General features: G+C 43.8%; 1 protein-coding gene across 3 annotated transcripts in view; it reads left to right on the top strand.

Annotated features, from left to right (window-relative positions):
* Positions 1-11,751: 11,751 nt before the first annotated feature.
* The window catches only part of MTUS2 (microtubule associated scaffold protein 2), a 276,013-nt gene continuing 267,553 nt past the window's right edge, over positions 11,752-20,211 (top strand). For all 3 annotated transcript variants that reach the window (XR_014319556.1, XM_082784643.1, XM_082784645.1), the window contains exon 1: positions 11,752-11,949. The gene's annotated coding sequence lies outside the window, so the exon portion shown is untranslated. The remainder of the gene's footprint in view (positions 11,950-20,211) is intronic.

The following is a 20,211-nucleotide window of genomic DNA, read 5'->3' on the forward strand; positions in this document are numbered from 1 at the left end:
CGTGCTGGAGCAGTTTGGGACTGGGGGATGGACCCCGTGGGACGGAGCCGTGTGGGAGCAGTTCCTGAAGAGCTGCAGCCTGTGGGCAGCCCCTGCAGGCTCAGTTCGGGAAGGACGGCATCCATGGGAGGGACCCCACGGGGAGCAGGGTCATGAATCAATGAAAGTTCATAAAATGTATAGAATCATATTGCTCATACTATCACAGTATTTTCCTCCACTATAATGGTTCCTTACTAAAAATTAGAACGAAAATTGAAAGGACTGTGTATTTGTTACTTAAATTGAGCAGTCTTACTCATGGTGATTAGAAATCACTCACATGAAAAGTCCCCTTAGTCTAAGTAAATGCATTCAATTTTATTTGTTCAGACAGGAGGTCGATGCGCTGAGCAAGCTGCCATTTTTATCTGACTGCGATTGCTCTTCTTCATGACTGGGATTCCTTGGCTCTCACGGGACGGATTTCTTCCATGGTGTCATTCACAAGAACTCACTTCAAACTGCTTTATCATGTGTCTGTAGTGTTTTTGCTGCTGTTATCAAGCAGTAACACAGCTCAGAGAGGTAACTATTGTGATCCCAGAAGACTTTGAATTTACGGCTTAAAATAATCAGAGCCATTTAAAAAAAAAGAGTATTTGCACTCATCCTCACCACTTGGTTGTACTCCACTCAAAAATGATCAGGTTATTGCTGTTTCTGTGCCTAATGCAATATGTTTTAGCAGGATATTCAGTCACTAGTAATTTCAGCATACAAGATATTCCTCCTCATTTTGAATCAAGGATCAATTGGCTTGATGGATGAAGCTGATATTTTTCTGGCCAGACTGTTTGCTTTACATGATAGATTTGCTCTGGCTGCAACATTTTATTTCTCATTAAATTAGCCAGCCAACATTCACAGATGAGGGATTCAACTGATTTAGCTGTAATTTATATAGAGCTCCACTACATCTTTCCAGCACAGGTTGTGGGGGTTTGCAACGAGCCAGGTTCTCTCCTGTTGAAAAGAGCAACAGTCACAGTCCAAGCCAGCTCCTCAGTGTTTATTTTGATGCAGTATTTGTCCCACTTTAATTGTACTGATAACGGTTTAAGTATCATTCTCACCCCTCGTGTTGATGCAATATATGTGTTTACAGCTATTCAAGACCAGAAGATGCTTAAGTCAATATCAGATGGCTTCATTCCAACACAAGAAAGTCAGCACTTGAGTTTTAGCTGGTGAAGTGTAAGGTGACATTTAAACAAAACCAGCTGGCCCCAGGAGCCACACCGGGTCCTTGCCCTGTTTGTAGCATGCTCTGCTTGGCACCCACCTGCTCACTCACCATTTTCTTTACACTTGCCTTTGGTAGTGCTCCTGCTCCTGGGGAGGTATCCCAGGAGATGCTCTGTGCACCCTCCCTCGTGCAGATCTGAGATGCATCTTCCCTGGTGCAGCAACCTTTGAAAAGTCTTCCGGGACTAATAGCCTTAATATGATGCTGCAGCTTGATCTAAGCATGTGGGGAGGCTATCTATCTATCTATCTATCTATCTATCTATCTATCTATCTATCTATCTATCTTTTTTTTACTCATGTTGTTTCCCAGAACTCTGCAAAGCTAAATTCTTTCATTCCTCTCAGTTATTTCTGCAGAGAAATAAGCCTTGTGCAGCTTTCTGGCACCACCAGCTCTGCATTTACTACTAAGTAAACACAGCCAGGAGCCGCTCTCTGATCCCGAGGCCAAATGACACAGACTGGCTATATCCATGCTACACATCCCTTGATTCTGCTCTCCCATCTGGTGCCCCTGTGGCCCTAAGACAATGTTATTAATATGAAGACGCTTTTTTTTTTTTTTTTTTTTTTTTTTTAATTTATGCTGTCTAAACTAATAGCTGTGCTTCAGCCCACAGGCATAGTGCTTTATTGCATGAAGCAGAGTATATATCACATGCATTGGGGCGCTTGTTTGAACATGAGGGATGAAGCCTGGGTGCCTCCACTGTGCCTCTGATCCATGCCCTTATGACAAGGGAAGGAAGGCTTGGGGGGCTCATCGTGGCTATGACATGTGGCCTCCCAGCCCCATCAGGGTCACATCCATCTCTGATCACACTCTGCTCGCTCACAAGTTGCTCTGGGCCACAGGTTCCTTGCTGTTTTATTTGCAGGTCTATGTGTGAGGCTATTCTGCCACCTCTCTGCAGCTGCAGCAGCTTGCTCTAAAACACACTGACAGTGGTTGTGGCTTGAAACAGCACTGGAAAGTGCTCTGCCCTGTTAAAGTCACCCACTGCTTCTCATCACTTTATTTTACACTTCACAGTGCAATCAATGTATTTTTGTTTGTTGGAGTGGTGAAATATTTCACTGTTTATTTGTATGGGCTACAAATCTCTCTCTCAAATGCTTAAGAAAAACAAGTTTAGGTGAATTATCTCCAGCAGATAATTTCACCTCTGTATGGAATCTAAAAATAAAGTGGAGCCCACATTCTGCAGCTAAGTAGCTTTTAATTAGGTGTGATAATAGCATGAATTATCTTTTAGACTGCGGTAGCTCCGCGATCAGAAGTCAAGCACTCGGCGTGATAATTGTTTGCTAAAATGTTCTTTTGAGGAGAGAAACTCAATGCCAGCACGGATTTGTTTTTTCTTCATATAACAGATCTTGGCAGTCTGATTAATATCTTGCATGAATTTGGGCTTCCACAATTATGACACTGTTTTAATATAGCCAGTGGGTCCTTTCAGGCTCTAGTGTAAAATGAGGGTAGTGAAAGGCTGCCTCCCATGTAAGCCCCTGACTTCAGGAGTCTCCTGGCGATGCCTTTGGATATGACAAGCGTTGTTGCTGCTTTCTGAAAGTCAGTGGCTGAAGTGCTTGGGGGTACAAGGTGTCTGGGTGGCTGGGCTGGAGTAAATGAGAGGGAAACATCAACAGCAAGATTTCTCCATCCCTAACCCACCACGGCTAAAGCTGCCAGAGCCGGTCTCATCAGGGTCCTCCTTCACGCCGGAGAGAGGGATGCTCTCAGCCACTTCACCAGCTGAGGTGCTTCATCTCCATTGTCTTTATAGTTCAAGAGTATCATTTAGTCCACAAGGTGGTGGTGGTGGGGATGAGGGTGGGAAATACAGCTAATTTTTTTTTCAGCAGGGAAGAACAAACTCTAAACGAAGGTCCTTTAAGGATAGGAGACAGACTGATGGTGCCACAGGGATGTACTTGGCACTTTAAACTGCAGACAGATGCGAGCACAGCGTGTTTGAGCACAGGCAGAAATAAGGAAGCTATCGCATTCCTGGGAAATAAGGATACACCCTGTGATACGACTGCCCTGCCACATGAGACCGTAACATCAGCCTGATCAGGTGGGCACCGGGCAAGGGATATTTTTCGGGGATGCTCACTGTACTGGATCCCAGCTGCCAAAGGGCTAGGTTTGATTAGGGATGCAGACAATGGATATTCCTGCCCAGGTCTCCCCAGTCTTCCAGTTACATGTAATTTCACGCCTCTGAATGCATGTCCTGAAGTCCTGGCTCTTCTCCTGGTGTCTCCAAGAGCTGTCGTGGGGGCTCCTAGGCAAGAGAAGGCCATGTGGCATCTGGCTGGCATCCTCTTCCTGAGTAGCTCTGCGTGCATCTGCCCGGAGGACTTCATAAAAATTAATTGCGTCGCCCAGCATTAGACACAGATCATAAAGCTCCCATCTGATCTCGTGCCTGCTGCTGATTTTAACAGCCGATGGAGGCAATGAGCGCTAGCTCATCAAGAATACCACAACACTCACCGAGATAGCTGTAACACAGTGCAGATAAGGCTTTAAACATACAACAAAGAGACCCTGCCTGCACCATGCAGCTTACTCCCCTAACAGGAGTAAAACCCCAGGGCAAGAATTTAAACATAGCAAAAGCAATGGGGATTGCTGTTCGAGTTGCGAGTTTCACTGAAAAGCAAATTTGTGCCTCCACTTAGTTTTACATTTTATTGTTTGTTTTGAAGTGAAAGAGAAAGGGAGAACCGGAGAGCAGCCAGACAAGGCGTGGAAAAGCTTTGCCATGGACAAGCCCCATTTCTGCCCGATAACATTTCTGCCCACATCGTGCCTTCCCCAGCAGATGCCGACCTGTACCTGGATTCCAGACCCGAGGGAGTGACAGCACACAGAGGCCGGTTTTCCCTGGAAAGCATGGAAAGTGAGAGCCCAAGATCCCCACTGAGTAATCTGCTATGAACCATTTATGTGTTACAGAGCCTTAATTTCATAGGATCATGGAATCACAGAATGGATTGGGTTGGAAGGGACCTTAAAGCTCACCCATTTCCAACCCCCTGCCATGGGCAGGGACACCTCCCACCACACCAGGTTGCCCAAAGCCCCATCCAGCCTGGCCTTGAGCACCTCCAGGGATGGGGCAGCCACAGCTTCTCTGGGCAGCCTGTGCCGGGGCCTCACCACCCTCTGAGGGAAGAATTTCTTCCTAATATCTAATCGAAACCTCCCTCTTTTACTTTAGAGCCGTTCTCCTTGTCCTATCGCTACATACCCAATAAATACCCTCCCCAATTTTTCCTGTATCCCCCCCGCACGTGTAATTTTCACGCGCAGCTCCCACCACCACCCTGCTCCCCACGCATCCCCGCTAACTTTCCACCTTATCCACCCCCCGCTTTTCCACCCCGACGCCCTCCCCTCACCTTGCGGGCTCCCCTTTTTGGGGACCAGCTCCTCCTTTCCGCTTGGAGCATCCCGGGGCCCGAAGCGGGGCGCGTTTCCCACGGCCCCCCCCCATGCTCGGGGCGCGGGGGCGGCGCGGGGGGAGCCTCGGGCCGCGGGGGGGCGCTGCGGCTCGGCTCGGCTCGGCTCGGAGGCTGCGCCCCCCGCCGCTATATAAAGGAGGCCGGCGGCGGCCCCCGCTCCGTCCTGCCGGCAGGAGGAGGAGGAGGAGGAGGAGGAGGAGGAGGAGGTAGAAACGGAGGCAGGTGAGAGTCCAGCATCGCTGCCCCACTCGGGGCAGCGCCATGGGAGTGCGTGGGGTTTGCCCTCTGTCTCTGCCACGCATCCCTGTGGGATGGGGAGGCTGGGGATGGGATGGGGAGGTTGGATGGAAAAATCCGCCGGGGATGCGCAGCGGTCCCCACGCCGCCGGGGATGCGCAGCGGTCCCCGAGCTGTGCTCCGAGGGGGTAGCGGGTGTGTGGGAGCCTCTCCGTGGGGTGGGAGAGCAGGGAAGGAGGAAGCCTTGCTGGCTGGGGTGGGCGGTGTGCGGTGTGAGCTCCGCTCCTGCGAAAGTTTGGAGGATGCTGAGAAGCGGGGCGCCGCGTCCTGGGGGCCTCCGGGCGCTGGGTGCGAGAGGGGCAGGGGGAGAGCATCCCGCTGGGCACGGCCCCAGCCCGGTGACCCTTCCGAGGAGGTGCACCTCGATTTTCCTCGCTGCTGAAAGGCAAATAAAGCCTCTACCGTGAGTTACAAGCCAGTGTTTCCCCTCGGTGCAAAGGGAAAAAGCAAAAATGTGGAGGACAGGGTTCTGGGTGCAGCTCTCCCTACTCATAAGCACCTCTTCTTGAAGAGCTGTTCATCTAGGCTGGCAATTTCCAACTCTGCTTAGGCTGCTCCCTTTCCTCTCCCTACTAGGGAGCAGCTGAGCCCAGTTGCTCTGAGCATGAAAAGAGCCTGGCCATTCATCACTGTATGAAACTTCAAAGATCAAAACCCCAATAAATACTTCCCAACAAGTCAAGCGCTGGAAATATTTGCGGGTATTCAGGTAGCGGTAGCACAATAATTAAATGTCAAGTGTTTGCACGCAGGTTGTAACTTCGTGGTGGATGGCTGCGTGAAGGAAGCACTTGGCAGCAATTGAGCTGGATGTAATGTGATGCAGAAATGCCTTGCTCTGGTTTGATTTCCTACAGGAATTATTATATTCTCTGTATGTTCTGTGTAGTGCTTGTGGGTCTCACTGTTTCTCACCCCCTGTTTGAAGCAGGGGTGTGGGCTTTTCTATATCCCCTGCTCTGTGAACTCTTAGCTGGTTTGTTGTTTTCCAATGCCATTAAATATACCCGATTGCTTGTCTCCTTCCATCTCTGCAATCTGCTGGAGAGAGCAGCACAGCCTGTACTGCAGGAGTGTGGTAGCAGCGAGCTACGTGTGTGAAGATGGAGATTAACTTCTCACTCTTGCTTTATTTATCAGCGCCTTAATTCCAGCAGAATAGAGCTGCAGCACAATGTACAAAAGGGGGATTTTGTAAGTGAGCCTTTCAGCAATGTATTGTGAGTTTGGAAATCACTGCATGAGACTAGGGGGGCTGAGGAAAGCTTTGCAAGGCTGTGTCCATGTGGCTCATTTGAAGTAACTTTTGATATGATACCAGATCCTTCCATATGTTCATCTTTTAAGGACAGAAATTGGTATTTGGCTACTGATCTAACAAATGACAGGTAGAGGTTTGGATCTGATAGAGAAACTACTTGCCTTTTCAGCAGTGTCTCCTATGGTAAAGTTTTGTAAGGTGTTGTCTGTAGTGATAGTGACTGTATAAAGAAAGAAGTTTAATGCTTCTGGGCCACGTTTCTGGAGTGTCTATTTCTATGCCAAACACATCAGGATATAGCAACCAATGCTAGATACTTAATGAGATAAAGGAGGCAAGAATTAGCAGCACAGATATTGCAGAACTGCTGTTCTCCACATCTGTAAAGCACAGCAGCACATCAGAGGCTGGGCAGGGAATTCAGTATCCACTAAGAAATAGTAATAAGCAAGAACTTTTATTCATAAGTAAAACTTTCAGCTTTATTTCCTAAATTCCTGAAGGAGTCACCAGAAATCAGCGTAGGACAGAACTGCAGACCAAACTGCAGGCTCCAAAAATGTGTTTTCTGGAGAGTCACACATTGGTAGATAACATGAAGCACAATAGACTTGTACAGTGGTATAATATTTGATTGAGCACTCTGGAGGAGGAAAAAAAATAAAGCATAATAATGGACATGTCAGTAAAGATGCTGAAATGTCAGCAACAAGTGGTACAATAGGAGATACGTTGGCTGGATGCTGAGGTTTGCTAACAAGAATCAGAATATCTGCATTGGAAAGGGTCCACAAGGATTGTGGAGTCCAACTCCTAAGACTACTGAAACACATCAGATTTAGCAAACGCTTTCCCAACAAAAGGACTGTGCATTAGCATGTTATTTATAATCATGCTGGCCTTGTTTAAATGCAACTCTTACAGAAAATTCTGCAGTCAGCTTTGTTGAGGAGGTCATAAGTAGTTGAAAGTGGAAAGTAGCAAGCAGCAAAGCTTAGGTGCATGATGATTTTGCAATAGCAAGCTCCTTACAGACTCAAACTTATTGAAACAGTCTTCAGGAAAGTAATTCAGATGGATTTTTGTAACTTATTCCAGCACTATCTTACTATGACTGGGTATACTTTTGATGCTTTGCTCTCCAGAAGCCTAATTTATTCTGCCCATTGCAATTAGCAAGGGTGTCATCTGATGTTCTGGATTTCAGGGTGAGGAACTGATTTATGTCAATTAAAGATCTGTTAGTCCATTGTGCTATAGAATCAGATTACCATTGTGCAGCTGAAAGGTATGTCTGAAAAACACTGAAGACATCTAAAAAGTACAAAGACTTCCTTGATACAAGGAAGGGCTGTCTGTAAGGCTTTATTTAAGCAGTCGTCATAGTAATTTATTGGAAGAATTGTTATTGCAATTAAGTAGCTATAAAGCTGGCAGTTTGTCAAAGCTCCTGGGCCTGCGAACCTTCACATTTCAGGGCAGGAACTGGCTTTTGGTAGAGATGAAGTTATTCTGCTCCTGTGTGCTGGTGTTTAAAGGTGCTCTACAGTGCAGAAAGTGACCTCTGTAGCACCCTGGCTGGAAGACAAGCAGATCTAAGTTCCTCTGTAATTGTGTTAAAGTAAGTTTAAGACTGCCCTTAGCTTCCTCTCGAGAAATTGGGAGCAGCATGCTGGCCCACTCTTGCAGGGCATTTGGGAACTGCATGGAGAAGCCCACTTTGTTCCAGCAGAGTCATCTGTATCAAAACTCTGCAAATGAGTTAATCCTTCGAAGCATCTGGTGCAGCAGCAGTTCCCAGGCTTTGCTGGTAGTGACATCACATGCAGATTAGTGATTTTATGCAAGCCCTAAAACTAGCAAGAGCATCAGTTGCAAAATTCCTTGGATTCCGCTCCCAGTCTGCGATCGTGACCCTTCATTGAGCTGATGGTGTGCTGTACAGGTTGCTGCTCCTTGTGTGAGCCTTCAGGCTGTTCTACCCAGTGATAAACTTTGAGGCAGCTATTGCATTGGATGCAGGGCTGGAAGAAAGGCATAACTTGTGCTCTTTCTCTGCACAGCTGTGAGTATCACTTCAGCAAGCACTTACAGGAGAATGACTTCCCTTTGAAATCATAGCTTAAAAGTAAACAAGCATCCAAAACACATGCTGGGCTAATTAGTTTCTCTATTAAGTTTTGCTTTTGGATTTTAACTGTTTGATAGCTTATCCTAAATGGGTTGGCTTCTGTGGTTATTATCCCTCCAGGCAGCTCTAAGTTATGGCAAAATACTAAGGCTGCCAAGAAGCCAACCTGGCAGGAGAGCTTGAACAAAGATGCTCTGGTAGTGCTGGATGATGAACAGAGATGCTCCAGCCCTCTGGCATGTGTTGTCTCTGCCAAGTTTTGCACAGGGCACGTGGAACAACCCTTTAAGCCACCTGAGATTTGCTTGCAGTCCTCATAATAATTCTGAAGCTTATACTATTAGCAAATTTCAGAGGGACTGGATGACTCCTGAGTAGTGTACTTCTATGCTACAGGGTGCGTTGATGTTATTCAATAAGAGTTAGATTGATGGGGGAAAAATAAAGCTTTGTATTCAACATTTCTGGGTCTGATGTAATTTGTTCATGCCAGAATGCCAGGAGGAATCGTGGCATGCTGTGCACAGGGAAAGCTGGCAGGATGCTGTGCTCAGAAGACATTCACAAGTAAATTGCAGTCAAGTACACCCGGCAGAGCCGTGCTCTTGGAATGAACGTGTTTGTTCTGGTGTAGCAGCCCGCTGGGATCTGAGGTTCTTCTCTTGCTGTTACGATGAAAAGGCTGCTTAGCTGTTGGTGCAATGTGATAGAGCGAGGCTTTAAAAAAGGGAACAGTAGTCAAATAATCTACCTGAGCCTCTGAATTCAAACTGCTGCATGCACAAGGCAGGGGATGTTGCAGGAACAGGAGCTAGTAGCTAGGACAGCGTTGCTTTGTCCATGCTGCAAAGTTCAGGTCCAGGCCCTCTGCCTTTATTCATGTGAGTAATCCTTTAATGTCAGCGGAGCCAGCCAGCCACTGATACTGAAGAAATGAAAGCCCTGAGGCTCAGGTCAGAAGACACAGAGCTTTGTGCTCCCCTGAGGACCTGGTGGGAACATGGGCAAATGTTGCTTTATTTCACCTTCTGGATCTCGATGCCTCGGGTGACGTGCTAGCTGAGTCACTGTGAGCTGCAGCAGCTTTCAGGTTAACCCGGTGCAGGCAGAAAACACCACGGCACATTCATTTTTAGCTGCTCAGCAGTTTTAGAATCAAATCTCTGAAAAGCTGCCTGGTTTGATTGTTCCCGTTACATAACAGCAGTGTCTTTGGGATTTGAGAGGAGCTGGGAGCAACATGTCTCTTGCATAAATCCCAGCAGCTGTGGTGATCTGCCCTGACCTTTGGTGGCCAGGAATGGCCTCAATGGGGCTTAGCTCCTGGGGTGGAGCTCAATCAGCCTTTACCTCCCAATTTCCAGCTGGAAGCAGATAATTGTGTGATTTTTGGCACATTTGTTTGCTCCTGTGCTTGATTTAAAAAAAAAAAAAAATAATGGACTGAAGGTTAGGTCAGACCCTTGATTAAAGGCTGCTGGAGAAGGTCTTCCTGAGGATTTTTGTCTTGTGGGGCAGTGCCACATCCTGTTTCCCATGGGGAAATGCTGGCTCACTCGGGGGTTGCTTTGTGGCAGATGCTGCGGTCAGGCACAAATCTGAAATTCAGGGGTCTCTGATGTCCCCCTGACTCCAGTGGGGTGGCAGGACCTCCTTCCTGCCCTGTGTTTGTGTGCTGGATGTGAAGGTGGTGGACCAGCAGGTGAGCTCATGGAGCAGGAGTGGAGCTGCAGTGAGAAGTCAGCTCCATGTGGCTTGGTGTCCCTGCAGCAGGTCTGAGCCTTCACTTGACCCTATTTCCTGATCTGTTGTCTTGGTTAAAGTGGGTAAAACAGCATGGAAAAGCATCTAACCCCCTAGACCTGCCCTAAGGATACATGTGCCTCTCTACCTCTGGTGCAGGCTGCACCTCCTGGCTTTTCCATGGGAGAGCTCTGCTCTGAGAGTGCTGGCAGCCCCCCGTGTAATTAGGAGCATTTGAAGAATGGTGCAATAAAAAGCAATGTTAGGGGGTTGTTTAGGGGAAGGATTGAGGTAACCATGCACAAAGACCTATCTAATTAAAACTGCAGGAAGATAGAGATGGTGGCTAATGAGGCTGAACGTGCAACTTAATTTAATGGAGTTATTTGAAAAGAAGCAACCTGCCTTGTTGGGGAATGGAAGGGGAGGAATAGAACATACCTAATATTTGTTGCCAAAGTATAAATTTCATTGTAATTAGTGCAAATTTTTCTGCAGGCTTCTTTGGATTTGTGATTTTACCACATTTCTATGAAATGCATCAAGAATGGTAACCACAAATTGCATGTGAATAAAACATTTAAAGACTACTATTTAATTAAATCTTACCTTAAATCCCATCTGTATCTTCATCTTCTAGTATCTAAGTTTCCAATCAACTTTTCTCCACCTGCTTTGAACCCCAAAGAAGGAGTTGTCTTATGACTTCATTTTTAACTCAGCTGTCCTTCCATTCTCTGCCCTGTCATACAGGTCTCTTCTGTTGTCCATCTGCTCTGCTTGTCCTACAGTCACATCCCTCTTTGTGGTCTCCCTTGCACTTGTGCCTTTAACTCCTCACTCTAATCTCTCTTTTAATACAAATACATGTCACTGAACTAATGACAAAAAAGATGGCAAAGCTTTTTAATATATGGTCTGATCGGTCCTACTTTGAAGATTCTCATCTTGTTTCACGGCAGCTTGACTTTGGTATCTTTTACCACTTGTAAAAGTACATCTCAAGACATCTTATCACATCTCAGGACTGGCTTTCTTTCCCTGGCTTGAGCTGTGATCTCTGGTACCATAACCACCATTATGTGATATTTGTTTCCTGTGACTGCGATCTTCTCTTGACTTACGTATTTTCTGGATGATCTTTCTAGCTCTGGTTTCTCTTCTTTCCCTCCCTACTCTTCCTGGATGATCTAATCAGAAACAAATTCAGCTAAATCTCCCTGAATTAGCAATGCATTGCTCTTATTCCATCAAAATGTGGCATGTGAACAGGGGACCGAATAGCACAAAGTCTCTTAAATACTGATCTTTATAAATACATCAAAACCTGACTAGGCTTAATCTGTGCTTCCCCTTCAGCTTGTGCACCTAAACTTCACTTAAGAGCATTGACTGGCTTTAAAGGTCTTACAGAGGAAGAGGAACAGAAAATGTGGTGTTTATTTCAAAGCTTTGCATCTTCCTCTTTTTCCAGGGTAGGTGCACTGCTTCATTTGAGTTACTTTTAACTAGGATCAACTTATCTGTGAGTTCTTGTCAGGAAATTGAGACAGGACAGCAATCAGAAGTGCAGGATGTTTGATCTTTAGCAGAGTGTTTACAAAAGGTTTGATGGTGTTTGCCCTTGTTACCTACTCTAATTCTAACGAGCCTTTTGTTTTTTTTTTTTTTTAAAGGTTTCCACCCTGGGACTGTCTTCTAGGGTAAACTATCACCAATGGAAGTAAAATTTGTTTTTCCAGCATTTTGGGTAAGTGTCTTCTGTTTTTGTGTGATTTAATCTTATAAATGTTTGCCACCAAAGAGCTCTTTTTGCAAGTGGTCTTTGATTTTTGTATTAGTGTTATTCTGTCCAACAAAAAGAAAACGCCCTCCAACAATTTTATAAGCAATGTAGATAAAGGTGACTTCAAAGTGAACTATGAGGCTCTTGTACTGGGGGAATTATCAAATGTAAATAGATGTCTTCCCTAATGATTTTGAATTTTGCCTGGTATGTATAATGTATATTGGAGAATGTGCTATGCTAGTTTAGATTCATATCTAAACTGAATCTTGTTACTTCCTTTGTGTAGCTCTTTGGACTGTCAAGAGTTCTTTTTTTAAAGATATGACTATTTGAAGCTGGTCTTTTATGCTTGGGATGGTAGGGAAGGTATAATTCTACAGGCTGGGAGATGACTGTGGATCCTAGTGAAGTCATGTTGTGGTGACATGAAGTTGTGCTTGGTAGTTGTGAGCAATAATGGTGCTTGCTGAAGCCTCTGGAAGGTCAGCAATGATGTTATACCTGTAAAAAAAAAAAAAAAAAAAAAAAAAAAACAACCCTTGTGTTAGTAGGGTGAGACAATCTAGTGGATGACCTTGAAGGGCTTGGTCAAATTTGTGTGCTACGTCATTCCTACCACAGTGGCTTGTACTGCAGGACAAGACAAATCAACTGTCCACATAACTGTGTGGCTTTCTGGGTATGCATCTCCTGCAGGCAGGTCTGATCCTGTCCCAGGAGTAGAAAAAAAAAAAACAAAACTGGCCTGGCTGGAGTAAATCTGGTGACCTGGAAAACACATTGCTCTGTCCTTTGGGGAGACTTGCTCCTGGTCTGGCCTGGAGCTCCTGCCAGAACTGGGAAATAGCCAGGATCCCAGAGAAACCTGTGGGAATGGCTCTGGCCTGCAGCATGGTGAGGAATCACTCAAGAGTGATGACTCTGATTTCCTTCCTCAGCTTGATACCACACGAGCAAAAACCACAAATCCAGGTTACTACCAAGAGCATTCCCTGATCCCACTCGATTTAGGAAATGCTATCGTGTCCATCTTCTTCCCCAGCCCAGGCTACAGACACAATAAGGACTAGTAGGGCTTGGAAAGGTGAAGCAGACATCAGGCTCAATCACAGCATGATCCTGGCTTCCAAGGGGTTCTTCAACTGGACAGATGCATGAGACAGCACTGCATCACGTGTCAGTTCCTATCTGATACATGTGCTGTATGGTTGCAGGAGTCTGGGGAGGAATAACCCACCCCTTATCCAAGCTGAAAGCTGCTTCTCTGGCAAGTCATGCTCACGCAGATGTGTGTTTGGCTGAGAAATGGGTGGTTGGGTTGGGTGTAACTGTCTCTGAGTGGCATGTGCATCTTGGGTACAATCCCACAGCAGTAAGGCACCTAAACCTGCAATGGGAGAAACACCTGCTGGGCTTATAGGTGGCATGTGATGCTCCTGCACTTCTTTTCTGACACAAAAGGAGGAAAGGCAGTACACTTTTTTTGAGGACACCTGCATAACTTTGTAGTAGAGAATGCACATCACTTCTTGTTATGCATTTCCCATGTACAAATATTTCATTTCTTTTACAAGCAGGTAACTGTTTTTTCCTTCTCATTAATGTGGTTGTAAGCCTCTTAACTCCAGCAGTGAAGTTAAAGCTGTACAACTCCTGTGCCTAGGAAGAGCTGCTGCTGAGACCCATGCCTAGCTCTCACTGCCACTAACTGGATGAAGTCCAACGTTGGACCCTGGTTTGGAATTTGGCTATGGAGCCAAAAAGCACAAGTGACCTGAAGTGAGGAATACATACGAGCCCTATTGAGTATTCTTAATTCTCTGTGCCTGTGGATTTCCTAGTTTGAGGACTTCAGTGTTTGGATGACAATTACGAAAGACTATATTACTATATGAAGCAGGAATTGTACAATGATTCAGTATTATTTAAAGATAATTAAACAAGATAAAAAGAGCAGAGCAAGTAATTTCATGGTAGGTATCTCCAAAATGTCCCATTAAATTGTTCCTTTCCCTTAAGTATGTTTCATCAGCAGGTGTTGAGTCCTTGTTCTTACTAATGTGTCCTCTTCCTTTTTGAGCTGACATGTCTACTGTAGTCAAAGTAAGACTTTAAAAAAGAATAAAGCTTCCTGGCCAGTTTCAAACTCCTCTATTCTCTTCTTTCAAGGAGGACCCAGTGTTGTGTGTTTGGAGATAATGTGCCTTTCACTTTCTTCATACTGATCTCAGAGCTTTGTGTATGAAGATAGTGGGTATACAAAAGCATAACCCTGCTCAAGAGATCTGTATGAGTTTACGAGGGCAATGCACTGTGCTTGTGCTTGATGGGAGGTATCCTGACAGCACTGCAATGCTGTTCTCATAGGAAACTATTTTCAATAATGCCAAGGAGTTGCTTGAAGTGGTCTGCATGGGAAGCTGTGGATCAGACAGTTGATGCTATACATCTGTATTTACACAAACAGCTAGTGAAATGCCTCTAATAGTTTTGTAGCTGCTTTCAGCTATAAGCAGAAACTCAGGAAAGCAACTTAACAATATTTTAAGTCACCCAGTAATTTAACATGGGATTACCATTGAAATCTCATAGAAATACTCAAGACATCCTATACTGTATCGGATGGATTAAGCATGATTCACTTATTGCTTTAAATTCCAGGGGGATTATTAATGTCTGGGTCATTGTTTCCTAGACTTACAAATTTAAAGGCCAGAGGGGACCATGTGAATAAGTTCTTTCTGCCTGCTCTGCGCAGGTCAAAGAAATACAGGGTATATCAGTTGTCCTTTAATTCCTTTGTTCAGCATATCTTCCTGAAGGAGATCAAGGCCTTGATTTAAAGGGTGTCAGTGGTAACGAATCTGCCATGTCACAGGTAAATTGTTAAAATAAATAATGAGCCTTGCTCTTGGAGGCAGTCTGTAGCTCTCTTCAGCTTCCAAATGTTGTACCCCAATTGTTTTTCCCGCTGGACTGACAAGGTATCTGTTATCTGAGATGCTGATTCTCCATTTAGCCACCTCTAAAACTCATTTCGTAGGAGCTGTGTGGAGGTATGGTGAATCTTTGAATTCAGGGCTTTATGTATTGCATGACTTTAAATTGATGTATGGTGTGAAATTAGAAGTAGTAATGTGTCATGTCAGCACACTGCACTGCCATTATCAAATGATGATGTAACTGCATACAAATGATCAGATTTACATGACCAGACCTATTTTCCATACAGCTGTGCTGATTGGCGTTAATTGTGCCTCTGTCTTTCAATGCCTTATTGATTGTGTCCCATGATAACCTTTCCCTGATGCTGCTTACTGCTGATGTCAGTTGAACAGTTCGATAGCAGCTTAGGTTATCCCACTTAACCCTTTTCAATACCGCTTCAATTTCAGCTCTCTGTAGTCATGTTTAACAGCAGTCATTGCATCATGAAACTTATTGTCACGTCTGCCCTGTGGTAGTGAATTCATGTTTTTAATTGAGGGGCTATTTAAAGCTCTCCCATTACTGATGGCATGGGAGGTATGTCATTATCACTGAGATTTGAATAGAGCATCCTGCATCTTGCTGAAAACAGAGTAGAAGCAGTTGTCAAGTACGTTTGTTTTTTTCCTGATTTTTTTTTTTATAATCTGGAGTGACTAGTTATTGAAACCATAGCTTGGAATGCACTTACTCTTGTTACATTTAGGGTGGTGCTCTTATTGTTATAAACCTTACCAGGCTTCTGTTTTTTTTTTTTGTTTTTTTTTTTTTTTTTTGCTTCCATCATTCGTGTGCATTTCTGCAATGTTAATTTGTATTCATTGTTATCAGTGTCTTTTCCCCATCTGTTATGTACTGTGGGTTTGTTTTTACAGTTTTTTTTTTTTTTTTTGCTGCTGCTGTCACTTTTCTTAGCTATAATTCTTTAACAAAAAAAGCTTTTATGGCTGTAGCACAGTGATTTCTTTGTCATGTAATAAAGTATCCCTAGTTAAATGGTTCACCTGTATCCAGTAGGAGTCAATATAACATTAGCTGGAGCTGACTTCTTCTGATGCTAAGCCATGGAGCAGTACTTGTAGACTTTCCAGAAATCTTCTAGTAAGTGCTTCTTCCAGAACAGATTCTCTGCTAGAATAAAATTATGACAGTATTTTTTTTGTAACTTTGAGTATATATGCTTGAGGAGTACCTCATTCTGTTCTTATCTCAATTGAAGAACGTCTAGCAGACCCCAGCCTGTCTCATCCTGTGACTTGCCAATAGTCCAGTTTCTGTTTTCTTTGTACATGTAGTGTCCATGCCTTTTATCTTGTCCATACTCTTTTGCTTGAATAAGTCATTTTTTAGCATAACCATACCATGTTTTTATCTTAACCTTTAATAGAATTAAGTTTCATTTTAAAAAGGCAATTCAAATCTCAATTGAAACTGAGCCCTGTCATTGCAATTGTAAGTACGTATTCAGAGGAATGAATAGTTTGCCCTTTTTTTTAGAAAAAAGAAAAATCTATTGAAATATTAACAGTACTGGTGAAGGCATTGCTTTCTGTTAGTGCTGTAGTACACAAGTCAAGTGCTTTGACAATTCATATTGGAGAAGTATATAGAAGTTATTTGTTTAACTTCTGCAGTCAGCAGCTCCCAATCCATGTGGTCTTCTGTAAGCCTGTGATTGCTGCTGTGCAAAGGTGGGAGAATGCAGATGTGGTAAACTTCATGGGATAGAGTTTATGCTGTGGTCAGCTTTGGGGCTCACTCTGCACACTGGCAGAGGGAGAGGACAGTGGCTGAGGTCAAAAGTTGATTTTTTTCTTTGTGAAACAAGCATGGTCTTAAGTGGTTCCTTCTCAAATCGCTAATAAAGAAGGTTTTTAAAACAACATACATGCAGAAATCAACTTATGACTATTTGAAATAACTTGTCAACATAATGATGTTGCTGTCACCAGAACTGACTTGTACTGACCTAGCCTTGGTGAAAGTTTGTTCCCTTGGTAGAGAGCTGCCCAGGCAGATGATGGATGTGACCATTTCATGCAAACCAAATATCCGGGAAAGATCCACATCTCCCACTGTTACGCTGTGCTTAGCATGAAGGTGTCTGTGTAGCAGAGTATCTTGAGCAGAGAATTTGCAGAAGGGCTTGGTGAATGTGCTCAGGTGGATTACAGAAGTTACCAGCTTTCCCATGGATAACCACACTGTTCATGTATTGTTTCTGAGGTGCAGCGTCCTAACTAGGATTGAATCTACGGAGCAGGAATCAGCTTGTAAATGCTTTGGGACAAGAATAAACTTTTATCATTGTCTTGTAATGTAGTTATGAGGGATCCTACTTTATGGCATGCTTTCAGTACATCAGGTAAGTCAAATAAAATGAAGGGTACAGACAAGGGCTAAGAAACGACCCACCTGCAGTGACACAATAGAAACAACTTCAGAAGCCCTTGGTTTAACCCACTTAAAATTACTTGTGAGGAACCTTCTGATATGATAATCACATTATTCATACTGTTTTTTTCTGAATTTCAAAACAAAGTGTGACCTTGATTTCAAAGGAAAAGTGTATGAAAGCATGCTGTGCTTATTTTTTGTAATTAATCACATATAAGCCAATTTTATGGCAAAACAGATAAATGAGATGTCAGAGTATTTGTTTGTAAATACTTTCTTCAAGATGTTAGTGATTTGTATCTTAGCTTTACAAAAAAAATAAATCCAGAAATCCACTGTTTCTTTCAGTTTCACGACAGGATGAAAGCACAGCATGCAATGTATACTGCAATTAAGCTCTACATTAATACACCATAACTGGTGTATACATTCTGCTTAGTTATTGCACTGTGCACTAAAACAAAAAAAACCCTTCCTTCTTCCTTTCTGTAGTAGGTCTGGGGGCTGTTACTTGTCCCCAGCACCTCTGTCCATGTCACTGGTGCAGCTCTGCTTGCATGAGGAACTACCCTGGTAAATGTCAATATTTTTCAGGGCTGCTGTGAAGCAAATATCAGAAGGCTGATTCAGAGGTGGCTGTGGCTCATCAACCCAAGAAATGCCAGGAGCTTCTTCTCTGAATGCTGGGGGCTCCCGAGCCTGCCTTGGAGGCTTAAACCAGAGATGGTTCAGAAGATGAGTCACCATCCCTGGAGGTCTTTAAAAGACATCTAGATGTAGAGCTTAGTGATATGGTTTAGTGGAGGACTGGTTAGTGCTAGCTCAGAGGTTGGACTTGGTGATCTTGGAGGTCTCTTACAACCTAGATGATTCTGTAATCCTATGAAGATGGTCTTTCAGAAGAGATAAGCCTAACAATGTCTGCATCTCTGAAGGAGAATGTGTGCATTGATGATGGCCCTTGGTCCTCCCTGTAGTAGTGAGGTAGGTTAGGCTTGGGGCCGGTGCAGCCTCCTGTCCTCACCCTGAAGATGATGGGGTTTCTGTGAAGTCCCTTTGAAGGGGACACTTTCAGGGTGTACAGGGCCCATGTCCTTGAACCCATGCATGGATTTTGGCATCACATGAGTCTGGGAATGCTGCATGGCAAGTGCAGGTGTGGGAGGGCTGCTGCCAGCCTTGGGGTGGGTTTGGACACCAAGCAGTTTTGGGGCTCATATCTAGACAGGGCTTTGGTTATGCATATATCCATCAGGAGAAACAGAAGTGGTGTTGAAATGTGTAGAGCCACTTAACTAGTAGCAAATGCCCATGGACCTCAGATACGGGTAACTTGGCATAACAAAGTTAACACTGGCAGTTGTGAGTACTGTAAGTGCCTCTTTACAGTAGAATTCAGTAAATCCTATTAAAAGTGCCACAGGATGATATTAAGTTACTTTATAGCTCACTTGTCTCTACCTCTAACAAGTTCTGGCATTTAGTGTCTGTTATATGCAGTATAATAAGTTTCAGCATTAGGCTGCCTTCAGTGCATAAACTACTATTTGAGTCTTTTAGTCCTTCCTCCTAAGCTGCCAAGTGGTGGAGGATATAGCTTGGATAAGAAAACAATTTAAACTTTCTCAGTGAATCAGTTTTAAGAGTTTTTTTCTCAAATGCAGAGTTTCACACTGGAGCTGTGTGATTAAAAGCCTATGGGGAATCAAGCATTGGGATGGTTTGAAGGAAGATCAAGGGATTGAATGCAATTTTTTCTGCAAATGATAATTAAAGAAACAGCGTTCTCATTAGCATAATACACTAAATGATAAAAAGAATTGGACAGATGCCTAATCTTGAAATGCTTCTTAATTTACAAGTACATATTTTAAAAAGGAGGCAATTGAGGTCTGTTCTTCCTGGCTGCCTCTCTGGATCATCAAAACTACTTCTTATATAAGTTTACTTTTTTTCTGTATTTTTCCTCTTTAGGACAATAAGTTGCACACTCCAGGACCCCATCCAAACAAAGTCAGTTGCACTTCTACAGATAATACAGCATCCTTGATACTTTAGGGTTTCTCAGATTGGATGCCTACAAGACAAAATTACAAATTTAAGTTGAGTTTATCAATTGGGGCCATATGCAGCCCTGAAGGAGTCCAAAGGCATCTACCACAAAAATGAACAGAAAATGGTTCATTCCAGACTCTAACATCCTTTGTCATCACTCTGAGTTTATCACATGTGGGTCAACAGAAAAATGTATTTGAGAGCCCCATTAAGGAGATTAATTTTTAATAATTTTTGAATTCTTGTTGAGGGCAAAAATGACTCAGATTTTAATGAAATTGTGAATCAAAAGTTGCAATGAGAAATAGGCGTCATCTGTATTGATGCTTTTGTATGACCTATATACTGTTCTTTTTCCAGTGATGTAGTTTCTCTGTTTCACTTTAAATATCATCCTACTTCTGTTCTTTTACCATCACATTTATAGACTCCCAAAGGGTTATGAACCAAAATATCATGTAATCTCAGAACTGTTGCCACCTGCAAATGTGGGATGGCCCACCAGGTCCCATTAAATTACATCTACACTGCTGAATGAGAGCCAGGTATGCATCGGGGAAAAGTGCTTGCACTGCTCAGTGCACTCAGCTCAGGGTCTCTTCTGGGACCTATACAGAGCCCTGTAAAACAGTTACACTATCTGCATTGTTTTCCTGTTTGAAGCTTGTGAAATATGATGAGCAAAAGTGCTTTTCACACTGTGGAACAGAGTATGTGTTGTTGGCAAATGGGGTGAACAAGAAGGTCTGCTGGAAGTGCTTAAACTCACTGGGTTGGTGATGG

This window comes from Aythya marila (assembly GCF_965140915.1).
Source record: "Aythya marila genome assembly, chromosome: 1".
Lineage (NCBI taxonomy): Eukaryota > Metazoa > Chordata > Aves > Anseriformes > Anatidae > Aythya > Aythya marila.